The sequence below is a fragment of the Saccostrea cucullata genome, unplaced genomic scaffold (genome assembly GCF_032062105.1).
Source record: "Saccostrea cucullata isolate Sc308-1 unplaced genomic scaffold, CSIRO_AGI_Scuc_v1 ctg16308, whole genome shotgun sequence".
In the NCBI taxonomy this organism is placed as follows: domain Eukaryota; kingdom Metazoa; phylum Mollusca; class Bivalvia; order Ostreida; family Ostreidae; genus Saccostrea; species Saccostrea cuccullata.
This window is the reverse complement of record NW_026940599.1, coordinates 1-11,953: the sequence shown is the minus strand read 5'-3', so window position 1 is coordinate 11,953 and position 11,953 is coordinate 1. Positions and strand designations below refer to the sequence as shown.

Here is an 11,953-nt window from a genome sequence, read left to right as displayed (position 1 = left end):
AATTTCATTTTATGATGAATGTATCAATACAAAAATAGGTTGCAAATGTTTATATACAAATTGTAATCATATTTCGTCCAATTTTCGCAGACACAGTCTAGCTACACATGTAAGAATGACTATACCATTACCATAACAAGTGTGGTTGTCTCTATTTTAATTGTTTTGATGGGAAGTCTCCTAAATTTTGTTATCTGGAGGAAAATGCACCGTAAGTAAATGTAAATTCCATTTTGGCCATTTATGTGTTTCTAACATCGATCCCCAGAAAAAGTTTATTTAAACTTCACATTTCAAATAAATAAAAATGTTATTTTTGGTCTTTTTAAAGTAAAAAGTAATACTTTTTAACGCATATGTTATGTAAGAAATACATAAATCGAAAAACCGTGTTTTTACCGAAACCTTTTAATATTGCTATCAACATGATATGACATCCTTTTTTTTAAAATATTCCTTCTGATATGTATTTAACCTTTTACAGAGAAAGGGACAGGTGTAGACACCCCAAATGACAAAGACTATTACAACAAATTCCCAGCTGTTGATATACGAGGTAAAATCAGATATACAAATGTTAAGGGAATTTTTTTGAACAAAGTAAACGGTGAAATTCAATGGTGTTAAATTCGATGTCTATATCCAACCAATACCACGACGGTATTTGAAATCATTGTATTAAAAGCTAATGTTATGGGTTTCAAAAAACTTTTACATTCATCCATGGGTGAATAATTATATAATTTGTCTACAAATGACCCAGACTGTCATAAATATGTAAAGCTGTTGTTAACCAATAAAAGTTCAATCCAATTACATGTATAAAAAAAGGTGTCCGGTATAACTTTATCGGAAAATAGTAATTTTTAAGCTTATAATTTTCAGATAAACAGATTGGGCAAGATATGTATGTATTGTTTTTTTTCACTTATATATTGAACTTTTTCACTTTACTCAAAAGCTTTCCCAGGATTGATTTCTGAATATTTTTTCTAATCTGACAGGAATATTTCGCCTTATGCAGAACTTAGTGAACTTGACCATCCAAACACTTATGAAGAACTTCATCAAAATGCAAAAGCAGGTGAAGAAATATAAATAGACGCATTGCTTATGTTAACATTTTAAAAATTTTGTAAAATTGAATTTCCTTTTCAGCTTTACTTACATAGACTTTTCTGATGATAAATGTCAGTACATATTTTTTATTTCCTATTGAGAGGACATCTGTCAAATTCTTCCAAGTAGAAAGTAGGAGTAATTCGGTTTTTATGCATTTTTTATCCCTCTTGATAGACCTTTACCACTATCACATTCATGTCGCACAACATGACGTTGAGAAATGGTTATATATTTAACATTGCTTAGGTACTTTTCTTATTGCAGTACAAGCTTAGAGTCAATATTGAACTAAACCCTTAGCACACGTACCTAAGATAATTAAGATTGACATATTTCTTCAGATTATGCTGTGTCTAACTCTGTAATACGTATGTCACAAGTATTTGACTATTGGTTTTTCTCACACATCTCAACTACAAACAAATGCCTACCATTACGCATTACTACTACGCTATGGAGGGGGAAAGGTTTAGTATTAATGTACAGTATATATATTCGGGAAAATCATTAAGAAATGTTGATGAGCAGCTAGATGTTGATGAGTCATATTCATGTGCAAATAACCTCATAAAAACATTACACCTTTGAAATACATAAAGGTTTAGGCCTATGCTGGAACAACGGCTTGAAGAAAAGTTACAGGCCACACCTCGCAAGAAAAGCAGAAAAATCTATACGGTCTCATCCGAATGTAGCACATAGTTAATTTTACGACAATCAATAGTTATGCCTATTCTAAGAAGGTACATGTAAAGATTAATATCTTGCAATTATATTTGTTTCAATCAGATTAAAAGTTTATATGGAACAAAAGGTTTCTAACATGACAGATATATTAAAGAAAAATGGATTAAAGTTAGTTAAAATCATGTGACACTAGGATGCCATTGTGATTAAAAATCCTGCGGTCAGTGCTTACACAAAGAAATTGTCATCATATCAAATTATATTTATACCCCCCGCTTGAAAAGCGGGAGGGTATGTAGGTATTAACTGAACTCAGTCCTGTGGTCACTGCTTTAACAATGAACAATGTCTTCATATCAACGGTTCTTGTGTACACGGATATTCCCCTGGATACAAGGGGCAAAACTGTAAAACAAATATTTTATTATTTATTTAGCTTTGTTTATAAAAGAAATAAAAAAAACGGAAATGTATTTGCACTTGAAAATTACGTAACCAGAAAAAATACTTGATGGTAAAAATTAAATTATAATCTTTATATTTTACATTTAAAATTATATCTTTTTTCGCTTTTTTCCCAATCGAGCCTAAGCAATAATAACAATATTTTCACAGTGTGAAATAGGGGTGTGTATGGAATCAACTGCAGCCAAAGCTGTTAACATTGTATAAACAAAACACAGTGTAGCCACGCCAACGGTACATGTCCAGGAGGGTGTTCTGTAGGCTTCAAAGGATTGCTATGTGAGAAAAGTAACGTATTTTGTATTTGAATGACAGTATATTGAGGAATATGTAATTGGCCAATTATTATGAGGAGTTTTCTTCTGATGCAATTCAAAGTTGTTTGACTAAGTGAACAGAAGGTAAAAATAAATGGTATATGTTGGAATACCACTTGTTGAATTACATCCAAGTTCTAAAATACAATTTATATAATGAGCCTTACAAACGAAGACAATGTTGTTACTTGCTTTGTCTGCAGGGACCAGTACGTACTGATCATGTAATCTATCCAATTCTTTTTTCACTTCTGCATTATTGAATACAGAATTATAGAGGGTTTTCAAATTGCCCCTCAATCTTTAAATACTCGATTTTAACATGGACCAGATACATTTAATCCATTCTGACAAAGTGTCAACGTCTTCTTTTTCATATCTGGCCCATCGTTTGGCGTAATTTTCAACAGAATCCATAATATTTATGAAATTTCGACGTCAGTTAAAGGATCGGGGTTCCCTATATTAAGGACCTTTTAAAATAAGTGATCTAAGCTCGTCATTATTAACTATATTTACGTCACCTGTAATAACGTGTCCAGCAGGACTATAGTTATAGGGCGAAGAAGAACATGAACACAATGGAGGTTATGCTTCAGATACTCGATATTCAGGCCATGTAATAAAAATTGTAAAAATTGTAATTGAAAAGTTTGGAAGCAATGGTCGATGTATATTTGCAGGAAATATAAGGTGCAGTCATTAGCTTGAAATATAGTGGAATACATGACTGGACCCTTTTGTGATTAAGAATATTACTGATATCAACAGCGTCACTTCCTTTACTGGCATATTAAAGTTTAAGGAAAAGACGGATTGGTTTTCTTCAGTACGACGTGCAGGTTTAAAAAGCCTATCATTTGCAATATCCATAATAACAGATCCGAGCCTATATTCTGGTGTCGAGGAATAAAAAATTTGACTTTCCTTGGCCTTTTCAAGAAAACTATTTAAAAGTTTCAAAGGGACAGAGTAAAGTTTGGTGCGAATATGATATAGATCTAACTGTTGATTTACATAAGGTAGTAGCAAAAAAAACATTGATGTAACCATCAATTGTCGCCCGGTAATTAAATAAAGTAAACACTGAAAATGAGCCTTGATCATCAAACCGTTTCGATATGTACATCTCCCACCTTACTTATATGTATAGAGCAGACCGGTCTTCCGGGTTGCAATAAATCAGAAGAGACATCGTGTATCACAGGTTAATTGTAGGACCGATGCCCATGGCTACTCTTAGGTCTCCGTGTATGGTAAAAAAAGTCCCGTCATATTTATATTGTTACACTGTGGACGGATAGGATTTCCAACACTATCGATATTGTCATTACATCCATAGGGAAATGCTGTCCCTAGTTTTCTAATCCAAAGAACTTTATTCGGTAATAACCAATATTTGCCCCCCAAATCAAACTTTGATGGAGATATATTTAATTAAGTTCTTAAACAGGGGAGTATATGCTGACTTCAAATCACTGAATATTTTCATAAGTAATGACGCCATATGTACGTAATGACGTCACAGACATGACGTAAATTTCAGTTTTTTATGAAATTCACCGAAAAATGTACATATTTCGTCGATATTTTGAGTAAAAGTCACCGAGCGCATGTGTGTTCAGGATCAATATTTTAATATAATGTGTAGAATGATAATATCAATGAAATATGTCAATACTGTTCCTGAACAAACTTGCGCTCTATAAATTTTAAAGCTAAAATTGTTGAAATTTTGTCCATTTTGTCCTCTTTCTGAAAAATGATATAAAATCGGACTAGTTTGTGACGTCATAAAAACAAAAATTGTGAATACACTGCTTTGACACCATAATATTTTCTGTTAATTTATATTTCTCATATAATTTATTGAATTCAGCACATTTCAGGAAGTTTTCAAAATTTGACTTTTGTGGGGGCAAATATATGCAATATACCGCATATAGTTCTTTCTTCACGTTATCTACGGAAAGATATACACAGTGAAGGAATGTTTGGGTGGTGATAAATCTTTTGGAGAATTCTAATTTGCATTTACCAAATAGAATGATCAGGTAAATTTAAATGTTTGAAAAAAAACTGATTACCCCCGTGATTTATTTGAAATCGATGACCTGATATTCTTTTTTAAGTGAACACTTTGTTTCACCAACATAAACAAGTCCAAACAGAGTACATTCTATTCCATAGACAAGAAACAGAGTACATTCTATTTCATAGACAACATTAGAAGATTTGCAGTTCAGATTTTTCCGAGTTTTGGTAAAGAAGCTCTGTCCAGTAAGATTACTGGTGAAAGAAGTGTTAATTATCAAAATGGCACAGGTTTTACTTTTTTACAGAAGGATATGGAGATAACGAATATCCAATATCAAAGTCCATAAAACAATACAAAACAAGAGCAGAGCAAGCACGGACATCTAAAACATCAGAGGTTTGATCAGGTGCCATGGAGGAGCGAGTATCCCCTGTTGACCTGCAACATCCGCAGTGGGCTCCTTGTCATGATCGGGAAATAACTGGAAAATCCGTCGTCAATTCAGTGTATAAGTAAGTTTGAGTATCTTTCGATATTTTGTTTTAAAGAAAAGCCGTACGATGTCATATAAGCAAACATCCTCCGAGACGGTATACAGCAAAACTCGTTTTTGTTATTACGAGTCATGAGTCGACGTCTTTCAGGAAACAAATATAATATAACGCATATATTAATGACAAGTGGCTTTCCAAAAAAAAAAAAAGACTGCAATACGTGGACCATACCATGTGATTCTAACCGAAATTCAATATAAGAAAATTTCTAGGTGTAGTGAATATTCATGTAGGTTTGTTCACATTTCGTACAATGATCTGCTTACTTTTGACTGATTGTAGTCTCAAAGCAAAATTGTTAAATTTTATCTCCGATTAGACATTAGGTTTTTTCAGTTTCAAAACATCAGGCTATTTTGATACGTGTAACCCATAATTGTCTGGACTTAACACATGTTCTGGATTTATACAGACGAAATCTATCATTGGAAAAATAGATCTGATGGTACACGTGTAGCACAGCTCTGTAGTACGCAGATATTCTTTTGTCGGAGCCTCCCTCTCCCACATTAAAAACCGTTGCTACAGACCTCTATCAAATAGTTATTATTTTGCGAGCCTTGATGCACAAATCTAATGCCGGTGAAAACTTGTTTTATCTATTAGTGTTCTTTTGAGCAAGAAAAACTTATGCTGCAAAACAAATTAGTGCAGAAAAAAATAAGATTTTCCATTAGAATTAACCGATATGTATTCATAAAAATTTGATGCGTTTTAGCCTATCGCCATCTTGGACTAGAGTAACACACTTTACCTTAGTCCGTTTCTACACAGTGAACTTGGGGAATACATATCTAAAAAATATGTTTATACTTGCATTCATTTTTACGATTTTTTTTTTCATATCGAATTTACCAAAAACAAAAGAAAACTAACAATAACGTAAATGATTGCGTGCACTTCAATACAGTTGCCTCTGAACCTTTGCCATTTATAACTTAAATTAACTCAAAGTGCCTCAATCGGCTCCCTATCTGTAGGACGCAGTCAAGCACACAGCCTTGGAAAGGTAATTGTATGAAGACATAAAGATGAAAAACTATACCTACAGTGAATTAGCTTCCTGATTTACAGCTTGTTGAAATCAGGAAGGAAAGCTCCAAAATCTATTTATTTTTCACCTCTGCCGACGAGATGTATGCTTGCAAGGGTAAGATAAAATGCGCTTGATTAAATTTGGGTGTATTTCTTCATTTTTTATGCTTCAAGTTTTAAAAAATGCAATTTATCAAGTTTTAAATCTTATTTTTGTTTTCACATACAGAGCTCTATCTTGGACTCTAAATATTCGATTAATATTCATATATTTAGACCTATCAAAACGTTAAAACTTATAAACAAGTTTTAGTCAATAATGTGCTTTTAACGTGTATGGCTTCAAAAAATAAAAAAAGGATTTACAATATTTTAAAAAACTTCCTCAATAACCGCTTCATCATGATTTGACATATGAATAAAGATGTGTCCTCAGGTGTTGTACAATGAAGTTTGTTCAATTCATGACAACCGAGGGTAAGACGGAATTCAACAGTGACTGTTGGCCAAAGTATGATATAGGAATATACTAAAATATATCTTTAATAAGACCCACGGGCTTAACGATCACAATTTAAAATCTACACTAAACAAGGACGCTTCCACGTAAGTTTCAGCTTTTCTGGCCCAGTAGTTTTGAGAAGAATTTCAAAGTATTTACTCATATACTTCAATGTGAAACTTTTGTTCCTTATTTTGGCCTCACCTTACCCCAGGGGTCATGATTTGAACACTGGCCCAGTGGCTCTTGAGAAGAAAACTTTTAAAGTTTTTTCCTATATATTTCTACGTAAAACTTTGATACCCTTTTGTGACCCCCCCTGCACCCGGGGGTCATAATTTGAACAATTTAGAATATACACCACCCGAGGATGTTTCCACATAAGTTTCAGCTTCTCTGGCTAAGTGGTTCTTAAGAAGAAGATTTGTAAAGTTTTTTCCTATATATTTCTATGTAAAACTTTCATACCCTTTTGTGGCCCCGCCCTACCCCCGTGGGTCATGATTTGAACAATTCAGAATCTACACTACCCCATAATTCAACCACATAAGTTTCTGCTTGTCAGGCCCAGCTGTCCTTGAGTAGAACATTTTAAAAGTTTTTCATACATATATTTCAATGTAAAACTTTGATTCTCTTTTGTGGCCCCGCCCTACCCCCCGGGGTCATGATTTGAACAATTTAGAATCTACACTACCCCATAATGCTTCCACATAAGTTTCATCTTTTCTGGCCCAGTGGTTCTTGAGAAGAAGATATATTTAATGCCTCAACTTATTTTTGTCTTTTCTAAATTATATCCCCTTGTGAAGGGACCTGGCCCCTGATTTTCACAATTTAAACTCTCCTTTACCCAAGAATGCCTTGTTCCAATTTTGTTTAAAATTGGCCAGGTGGTTCTTGAGAAGAAGCCGAAAATGTTAAAAGTTTACAGACGGACGGACGGACGACGGACAAAATGTTATCAGAAAAGCTTATTTGAGCCTTCGGCTCAGGTGAGCTAAAAAAGCGATCACGGTAGCCTAGTGGTAGAGCCTTCGCTTGGTGATCGGGAGGCCCGGATTCGATTCTCGTTCGCGGCGCCGCGTGAAACCTAAGGCGTAAATACAGGTAGTGACTGTTCCTTCGCCAAGTGCTCAGCATTAAAGTGAAAGTCACTGGTCTTTTGGATATGAATTTAAAATTGTAGGTCTCGTGTAACGGCGTTGGCATAATAAAGAACCCTCTCTGCTCATTACTTCTGAGTGCCGAGTATAGGTCTAAATTTGAATCCCTTTTCCGGCATATGGTGACATCTCTAAATGATCGAGTGAAAAATTATCGATTAGAACGTTATACAATAAGCAATCAATCAATCAGCCACTTTTCCCAGAGTATCACCCGTGAATTCGTGATGTTGGGGCCATGAATTTATAATTTCGCTTAGGGATCAGTTTTTATTACAATCATGCTAACAGTTTGACGGCTTAATATCGAGCAATACATTTAAGATTGTATTAATTTTGGTGGTTTTAGCCCAGCCCTAAGGTCCTTTGGAGAAAGGAGACATCAAGATTCAAAATATGCTTTGTTTGTTTCTTTTCACTACATCACTTATATATATATATTTTTCAGAATTGATAGAAATGCTTAGGAATAGCAAAAAAATTATTAGTAATATCTCTATGGATACATCTTGAGGTTGAGGATAACTTAAGTTTAAACCCCGTTAACTTTTCAATAATGAAATGATTTTTTTGTTTTTTTTCCTTACAAGTGTGGATGAGCAATATTGCTCGGTGGTCTTTTGTTATTTCTTTTATTATGATTTTTCAGAGTGAAGAGAATGACTCGCTATATCCTCCAACTTATCGTGTGTGCAACGTATACTTGTGCATATAGTAAGATTGTAACATTTTAAGTCATGCTTGTTGAATAGATTTTTTTTAGATCTGGCATGGGGGCTAGGAAAATAGACAAAAGCCGTCTCACTTTTCTTTGAAAAAAGGGAAACTGAGATCAAAAGTAAGCTCGTCTAAGTTTTATGGCCCCCGGCCAGACCATATATTATTTATAATGTATGAAACATTTTTTTAAAAATCAATATAACTTTATTCGATAAAGATAGGGAAGTGTTTGTGATCATTGCTGTATCATTAAGAGGATGTGTTCAATTATATATTTTTAAAAGAAATAAAACAACGAATGAATAAGGCGTGCTTAAGTTCTTCTTTAAACATAATGTTAAAAAAAAGCAAGAAGATTGAATTATATTTACTCTCGGTTTTGCAGAGGATATTTTATTTTTGCATACTTTAAACTTCGAATTCTAAAACAATAAATTTATTTCATATCTTTTTTTTTTTTTTAGACAATTAAGCATTACGGAAACCTGCCTGGCAAAAAAAAGATTTTTCACAATCCTGGGGAGCAGACAAGGCTGTGGATGGGATGTATACTGACCGTAGTGCTCTGGGTAACCAGTGTACAATATCAGCAAACAAACAACAGACAGCAGAATGGAGAGTAGATTTACAGAGTGTGGTCAGCATCAGTTACATCAACATCTTCTACAGGACGGATAACAGACAAAGTATATAGGAACTTCTCTCATAATTAGACAATTTAATTGTGTATTAATTAAGAAGTTTACCTTGAATTGATATGTACATAAAAAACCCACATTTTCGAAACTTGGAAGTGTGATCAATTTTTTTTTTCATATGGCATATATAAAACACGATGTTATATAATTGACCAAGACGTATATGAGATATATTTTTAAATGTTTTATTAATATTGGTCAGAGAACAAGTTATCGATTCCAGTAGAGTCACAGGAAAGAATAAGATGTATCTGTGAAGCACTGATCCCCTAGAGTGGAAACTATTGGTGATTATTAAAGTTTTTTTCAGATGCAATTCAAACTGCTAAGGTCATGATCATGATCAAAAGGTCACAAGTGATTGTATTTAATGAAAGGTCTTGTCAGGTGTATCACATCTGTGATATAAGAAAGCCTTGTGCTAACTATTCAAAAGTAAAGGCCAAGGTAAAAGTCTTTTTAAAATTTCTTAGGTCAACGATTATAATCATTCAGATGAATTTAAAGGCCTTGTAGCACAATAAATACACAGTGGAGACATGGAAGCCCTTGCATCAACGGTTAAAAAAAATTATTATTAAGATTAAAGTGTGTGTGTTGTAGTTTCTTTTGTAAAAGTGAGTCAGACCACGAGGTCAACTTCAAATTTGGTGATGCCAAAAGAAGTTTTATAAGTGCATGTTTTCCACTTTGCATGCAAGCAATGTAATGTTTTGTTGTCTCACCGCAGAGGAACCTTTACATTTCAATTGACTAGTTACATATTCTGTGTCATACATATACATGTTGCTTCTATTATATTCTTTCTGATTGTTGTAATATATTAGTTCATAAGTAAAGCTTTCTCTATGTACGATAGACTTAATATATCAACCGTGATTTCTCCATCACATTAGATAAGTTGAGCAAGAGTTATTTTAGCAATTCTCAATCAAATCTGTAATTATGGATTTCTTGTACGAGGGTTGTTCGAAAAGTTCGTGGACGATGCCCATCTTCGTTATATTAATCACTGGAAATTCAAAACAAGCACATTATAATATGTAAAAATATTTGTTTTGTTGATATGTGAAGTTTCATTCCATTCGATTTAACACAAATAGATATACTTCATTTTAAAATCAACATGTTTTGTACCCGCGGAGCACACAAAACGGCAATGTAACGTCAATACATAGCGTCGAGAATTTATAATAGATACTATACCTATACATTTCACACAGAAAATTCCAATGCCCATTCATTAAATTATTTTTTAATATTTTACAATTACTTTTTAAGAATCGATCTCATTGTATAATTTCCTTTGTTAAGGTTTCAATTTCTTTTAGTACTTAACTCTGCTTTCTCAGGATAAGCAACTCTGAAGCGCCTTTGTCTTTCATTTACGTTTCAAATTTTTAAGTTTTGTTCAGATGTTTACAGTAAAACCGTTTCTTCACAGGTCATCCTCGTCCGATACAGAGTCCCTGTCACTCAAATATTGCCTGTGCTATTTGTACACACATGCACAACTCGCTTGTGACATATTTTCTTGATTCCTTCAACAATTTTAGAGTTTATTCAGGATTTTTGCTCAGAAAAACACAAATTGCTTCGGTACATGCTACTCCGTGAGGTCATCATTTTTGTCGTTTTCAAATGGACAACTTATCTTCTCAAGTTGATTTCTTTTTAGCAAAGCAAAATATAAAACCATAATTTGGTACACTTATCGATGTAACAATTCTTAATTTGAATTTCTTGGTAGTTTTTCGTTTTTCCTCCATTTTACAGAGAATATGACTGTAGACATTATTTATTGTATTGTCTGTAACTGACTAAATTTTGACCTGCTCCGCGATCCGATTTTTGCATTTTTAAAATCTGGATAAGTTTTTAATCAATCGTAATATTTTGTCAAAATTAATACATATCATTTGGATTTATTGTTAAAATATTTCTACCAAATCTGGATAACATATGACGTCAAATAAAAAAGATATGACAGTTGTCCACGAACTTTTCGAACAACCCTCGTATACTTTTATTCCGTCTTCTTTTAAGGTCCCAGTCATTATGTGGGAAGATTTGCTGGGTTTTTTCTCTATGTTTCAAATACAACATCAAAATCAGATGGTCATCTGTGTTTTCATGAGATTCAGACCGTTAACACTACACCTGTAGAGGACCAGAGGATCAACTGTTCTGTTCATGGCCGTTATGTCATCTACTATAACGAGCGTTCTACGGGTGTAACTTATCCAAATTACTACTCCGAATATGCCTTCAACGAATTATGTGAAGTTGAAGTCTACGGTAAACTCTTAGATTACGTGTATTGCATTCCTTTATTATTTATGTTTTTGCTGTGAAAGATTTTGGGATGCATTAATTTTGCAGTGTCTGTTCTTCTATCTGTCTGTTTGTCTGCAAAATATGTGAAATATTGCCATTAACGTTTGCTTGGGTGGGGCTTTTGCTTTTATATTTTACTTATTTGACTAGATTTTTCATTGGGTACCACGAAATTTGACTTCCTTCGAATTTTAGCCACATTTACAAAACACTTTTGAAATTAGGAATTGAGGGCCGAACTGAGTTAATATTTTAATTTATTTGTTGACGTTATGACTCTCTTTAGACCAATCAAAGCTTTTCTTGTTAATC

At 33.4% G+C, this 11,953-nt stretch overlaps 2 long non-coding RNA genes across 2 annotated transcripts; both read left to right on the top strand.

Annotated features, from left to right (window-relative positions):
- The first annotated feature begins 106 nt into the window (after positions 1-106).
- On the top strand, positions 107-1,122 carry LOC134255678 (uncharacterized). The gene is made up of 3 exons (XR_009989602.1): positions 107-211; positions 485-556; positions 1,005-1,122. It is a non-coding gene; the product is annotated as an uncharacterized LOC134255678 (long non-coding RNA).
- Positions 1,123-6,260: 5,138 nt separating this feature from the next.
- LOC134255679 (uncharacterized) lies at positions 6,261-11,596 on the top strand. The gene is made up of 4 exons (XR_009989603.1): positions 6,261-6,333; positions 8,536-8,600; positions 9,071-9,292; positions 11,351-11,596. It is a non-coding gene; the product is annotated as an uncharacterized LOC134255679 (long non-coding RNA).
- Positions 11,597-11,953: the final 357 nt, after the last annotated feature.